A 6,049-nucleotide genomic window follows, 5' to 3' on the forward strand; every position below is an offset into this window, starting at 1 on the left:
CCCTAGAAGCACGAAATTGAAGAGGCGCCCGTTCTCTTGTTTGTTTGTTTTTTCCATAGAGAAATTCCGGGTTTGCATTGAAAGCTGCAACTGGAGTCTCAGCCTGAAGGGAGTGGATATATATATATATATATATATACATACACACACACACACACACACACAGTATTGATTAATTATTAATTAGATTAAATTAATCTAATTTATAAGATTAAATTAATCTGCTGCTGTTATTAATTTTATGCTGTTATTAATAGCTTACTTTAAATTAATTAAATTATTAATTAATTAATTATAATTAATTTAATTAAATTGCAACATGTTTAATTCTTTTTTTAGGGGGGTATATTGCAATGTTATATGTATTAAGTACTGTATATCGAATGTTTTAACTATATTAGCCACTTTGGTTGTTTTATTACAGAAAAGCGGGGTACAAATGAAAGGTTTATTATTATTATTATTATTATTATTAATTAAATTAAAATAATATTAATTAAATAATATTTTTAAAAGGTTGGATTCTGTTTCGTCTGCCACTTGTTGAATATAGTGCCAGTTCTAATGCAAATCCATCCAGTATTTCACATTGCTGAGAGGCGTAGGGACAGAGGACAGATCCTTAGGGTTTGCCCTGCAGTGTAGAGCAATGGCAACAGCAATAATAGCAAGTACATTTCTCTACCACTTATCAGTGCAGTTTACATTTGTGTAAGCCAATAGCCCCCAACAAGCTGGTTATTCCTTTTACCAACCTACAAAGGATGGAAGGCTGAGTCAACCCTGAGCCCTTGGCTGGTACTGAACTCGTCACCTTGTGGTTTGTGAGTGAGTGGCTGCAGGACAAGCATTTAACTACTGCAGAGATATGATTCGCTCAGTTTGGGAGCTGTCAATCCCACCTCGGCCTTGGGAACCCAACGGGCGACCTTGGGCGAGTCACACTCTCTCAGCCTCAGGGAATAGCAGTGGCAATCTCCCTTTGAAGAAACTTGCCAAGAGTACCCCAGGATAGGTTGGTCTTGAGGTCGCCACAAGTTGGAAACAACTTAAAGACATACAACAACAAGCGACTACACTATTTTTTAGAAAAACCACCCTAACTTCAAATTTCTGGCAATCCAGCCAAGCAGTCATGTTGGGAGTGGGGCTTTGAGGCACCTGAGAGGCCACTGTCTGAACAGAATATGGAGAAGCAGAATGATTCCCAATTGGCGAAGGGGCCAGGCGAGATACTCTTACCCTAATATCAAAAGAAAAGCAGGTTTAGACTCAGAAGGAACGTCAGCAATCTTAGATATGAGGATGGCACCACACTACCAGCAGAAAATGGCAAAGACCTGAAACAACTATCAAAGAAAGCGCAAAGGCAGGTTTACAGCTGAACGTTAAGAAAACAAAAATATTGACCATGGGAGAATTTCTTCATTCTAGACAATGAGAAAATTGAAATAATAGAAAGTTCCCATACCCTTGTGGGTATACCCAGAAATTACCCGGAAATTGGCAACACTGCTGAAGACTCTCTCTCTAACTGCCACTCTTCAACTGCCACTTGGTCTCAGAGGCTTTTCTCTTAGAAGCTTCCGGAAGAAACTCTCACTCCTGCTCACTGATTGGCCAAGGGAGCCTTCCGTCAGCTGTGATGTCATTACTTATTTGCATGTGCCTCCCTTCCAGCTTACTCTTATTACCTGGAAGAAGTCTTCCCATGACTGGAGGCCCGGTCATTACACCTTGGATCAAACGGAGACTGCAGTCAAGAAATCAGAGTTAGACTAGGATTGGGAAGGGCTGCGATGAAGGAACTGGACAAGATCATAAAATGCAAAGATGTAACTCTGAACACTAAAGTGAGGATCATCCAAGACCCATTACCATTTATGGATGGGAGAGCTGGACAAGGAAGAAAGCTGATAGGGAGGGGATCATTTAATTCAAGATGTGGTGTTGGAGAAGAATGCTGAGGATACTACAGACAGCCAAAAAGACAAACAACTGGGCCCTTGAACAGATCATGCAAGAATTCTCCATGGAAGCCAAGATGATTACATTGAGGCTGTTGTACTTTGGTCCCGTCATGAGGAAGAATGAATAATGAGAAAAGAGAATGATGCTGGGAAAGATGGAAGGCAGCAGAAAGAGAGGAAGACCTTGCGCCAGATTTATAGACGTAGGGCCAAAACACACAGCAGAAATAATCCAGCTCAAGACCACTTTAATTGCCTGGGCTCAATGCTAGGGAATGCTGGGAACTGTAGTTTTGTGAGACATTTAGCCTTCTCTGTTAGAGAGCTATGTAACGTGTCCCCACCATCTCACAATTTTTTCTTTCTTTGTGACCCAACACCCCTGTGGGTTTTTAAAGGTCAGTAGCGTGGATGGATGTTAAATCACAGGCCAAGTGGATAGTTAAACAAGAATAAAAGTTTATTTTAACACAGAATAGGCAAAGGTAAATTTGACATGAAGTTGGTACTATGTCTTCTTTTGTTGCATATATACAAGTCTGGTTTTAACCCTCTAATAATAACTCAGCCACACAGGCTATACTATCTCTCAAGAAATTATGTAACCCAAACCCCTCTCTCTCTGAGTCTGGCTACACTGAGTCTGTCTTCTCTAGACTCTCCAGAACTAATACAGTCCCTCTCTAGACCTAACAGACCCTTCCTTGGTCTAGTATCCAAATACTCTTTCCTCATTCTCTAATCCTATCTATCTTCCCCACTGAACTCCAGCTTCCTCCCTCAGGATTCCAAACCCTAACTGACTCAACCCAACTACCAAGTGGAATCTTTAAACTCCTCAGCCAGCACCTGATTGGCTTAGGGTCTCTGGCTTCTGATTGGCTGGTTTGTAAGTCAGTTCATCACAAGCTCTGTACCACAACAAACTACAGTTCCCCAAATTCCCTAGCACAGAGCCTGAGCAGTGAAAGTGGTTTCAAACTGGATTATTTGTTGCAGTGTGTTCAAGCCCTCAGGACGTTATCAAATGTAGGTCCTATGTGCTTCCATCCCAAAAATGGTTAAAGTGGTGCCATCCCAGAAAAGCAAGCTAATTTGCTAACAAGGGGTTAAAAGCACATTAAAGTGGGTCCAATGTGGATTTGGCTATCAAAAGGAGACAAACAAATCCCCATTGACAGCGTAGAAATACCTTGGTCCATAAGTGACTAAGGATGCCATCTCTCCTCTGGATGCCTGCCTTGGGTTGGTAATGGGCTGGATGAGGGAAAACAAACTCAAGCTGAATCCAGAGAAAATGGAGGTACTTGCAATAGGTACCCCAGGCCCGGGGATGGAGATTTGTCAATCAGTCCTGGATGGGGTCACACTTCCCCAAAGGACAAAAATTGCACTTCAGGAGTACTCCTGGACTCATCTCTACAGTTATCATCCCATGTGGATTAGATTGATATGCCAACTGCGTCCCTATCTGGACCAAAAGGACCTTGAAACAGTGGTGCACGCACTGGTAACCTCTCGTCTAAATTTCTGTAATGCACTCTATATGGGGCTACCCTTGTACCAAGTTCCGAAGCTTCAATTGGTTCAAAATGCAGCAGCCAGATTTGTCACTGGAACACATAGATCAGATCATATAACACCAGTATTAAAATCTCTTCATTGGCTGCCGATCAGCTTCCGGGCACAGTACAAAGTGTTTATTACCTTTACACAGCTCAGGCCCAAGTTACTTGAGGTTATGGAATTCTGGGAGTTGGAGTTCGTTGCCAGGCCCAGAGTGGAACAGTATAAAGTGTTTGTTATTACCTTTACGTGGCTCGGACCCGAGTTACTTGAGGCAACGCCTCTCCCTACACAATCTGCCCCGCACTCTCAGAACATCCCGGAAGAATTTACTAGAGCATGCAAAGACCAGGTTAACAACCACTTCCCACAGAGCGTTCACTGCTGTAGCCCCTAAACTATGGGATGACTTGCTGGAGGAGATCTACCTTATTACCACCTTAGATTCTTTTAGGAAGGCACTTAAGATGGATCTCTTCCAGTAGGCCTACCCACCCAATCTGTTATAAGAGATTCAAAAATGCTCCACCTCTGTTTGTAATTGTATGCATTTTATATGATAATTAATTAATATACTGTATTAATAGTAATGTTACTGTTTTATTGAATGTATTTTATATGGTACTGTAGTTTTTATTGCTGTAATGTTGTTTTTATTGTTGTAATCCTGCCTCGATCTGCAGGGAGAGGTGGGAAATATAAATATTATTATTATTATTATTATTATTATTATTATTATTATCCTGCCTAATTCCATGCCCTCCTTTTCCAGGGCATGTCCTCCAGTGGTATCCAGGAGGACTTCCAAAATGTCCTCTCTCTCCTTTTGCAAAGTCCAAAACAACACACACACATAGGGTCTATAAGCCTGCCTGATTCCATGCCCTCCTTTTCCAGGGCACGTCCTCCATTGCTCCCTCCTGTCCAGGAGGACTTCCAAAATGCCCTCTCTCCGCAGTCTCCCAGCAGCAATTCCCTTGAGATGGAAGCAGCCAGGGAGCCTAAAGAGAGGAGTGTGTGTGTGTGTGTCCCTTTAAGAGATGAGAGTATTCTCCCTCTTTGGCACAGGAAGGGAAAGGGAAAGGAGGCTTACTTTCCACGTGGCTGGCATGATGCGAAGGGCGTCAATTCACAGGCAAAGTGGACACACAAATCCAATAGTTTTGCGAATTTACTTATTTCCTGATTGACCGCATATTCTCCCTGCAATCTCTTCTGATTGTCTGCAGCATCATGTGGAAAGCAGATGCAAATTGGTCCCTAAACCCTGGATGACCCTGCATTGGCCCCACTTCAAAGTTTCATTTTTTCCCCATGTGATAATGTCCATAGTCGGGGAAGGACGAGGGGGGGGGTCCCCTCAGATCTTGTAGATTCATGCCCATGACTTCCCTGACTGAGTCTATCCATCTGGCGCATGGTCTTCCTCTCTTTTCTAATTATTACAGTGGAGGACAGGGGGTCTTGGAGATGTCTCATCCACAGGATCGGCATGAGTTGGAGTCACATTGAGGGCAGTTAACAACAGCAACAAAAGGCTTTAATCCACAGAAAAAAATATTTTTTATCTAGATTTGGCAGGAAAATTCAGATGAGCAGATGTATAGCCATCAGACTTGCACTGGTGGCAGAGGGAGGAACAGAGAGTGAATGGTGGTCACATGATAGTTGCCACCAGGATATGACAATTCTCAAGAGGTGAGAAATTCAAGCAGCTTATTTGCCATTTTTAAAGGGTGCCGCATATGTGCACGTAACTGGGTATCCGTACATCTGCTTGGTAGATACTTTTACCTGTATCTTCACACCACTGATTAGCTGCTTGTCTTCACTTAGCTTCCATGGTAAAAAGGAAGGCAGAGGAGTATCCTGGACCTGGACAGAAATTCATACGTTGATGCTCAGGGGGAAAAATAATGATAAATCAGAGCAGCCATAGACATGTTGTCAAAAATGATTCTGGGATTTACATTGCCATTTTACTATGAAGCAACCTCAGAATGGGAAAATGTATGGCCACCTAAGCCAAATTTGCCACAGATGGTTATCTAAAGTCATTATTTTTGTTTCCTTAATGTTCAACTGTAAAACTTTGCAATTTCTTCCTCACCTGTCTTCAGTAATCAATCCAAATCTTTGCTATTTTCTGCTAGTTAGTAAGGTATCATCTGCATATATTACAGTATCAACATTCCTTTCTCCAGTTTTCACGCCTCCTTCCTTGTAGTCTATTCCTGCTTTTTGTATGATATGTTCAGTGTTAAACTGAAGTTTAACAATGTTAAACAGGGTAATAAAATGCACCTTGTCTGACACCTTTACCAATTGAAAACCATTTTTGTCCATATTCTGTTCTAACATTAGCCTCTTTTCCTGAGTACAGGACATCAGGACAATCAAATATTGTGGCACACCCATTTGTTTAAGAGTAATCCATAGTTTCATAATCAATAAAGCACAGCCTAATTGTCTTCTGAAATTTTTGGGTGCACTTCATTATCCAACATAAATAT

Source organism: Sceloporus undulatus, chromosome 1 (assembly GCF_019175285.1).
Source record: "Sceloporus undulatus isolate JIND9_A2432 ecotype Alabama chromosome 1, SceUnd_v1.1, whole genome shotgun sequence".
Taxonomy (NCBI): domain Eukaryota; kingdom Metazoa; phylum Chordata; class Lepidosauria; order Squamata; family Phrynosomatidae; genus Sceloporus; species Sceloporus undulatus.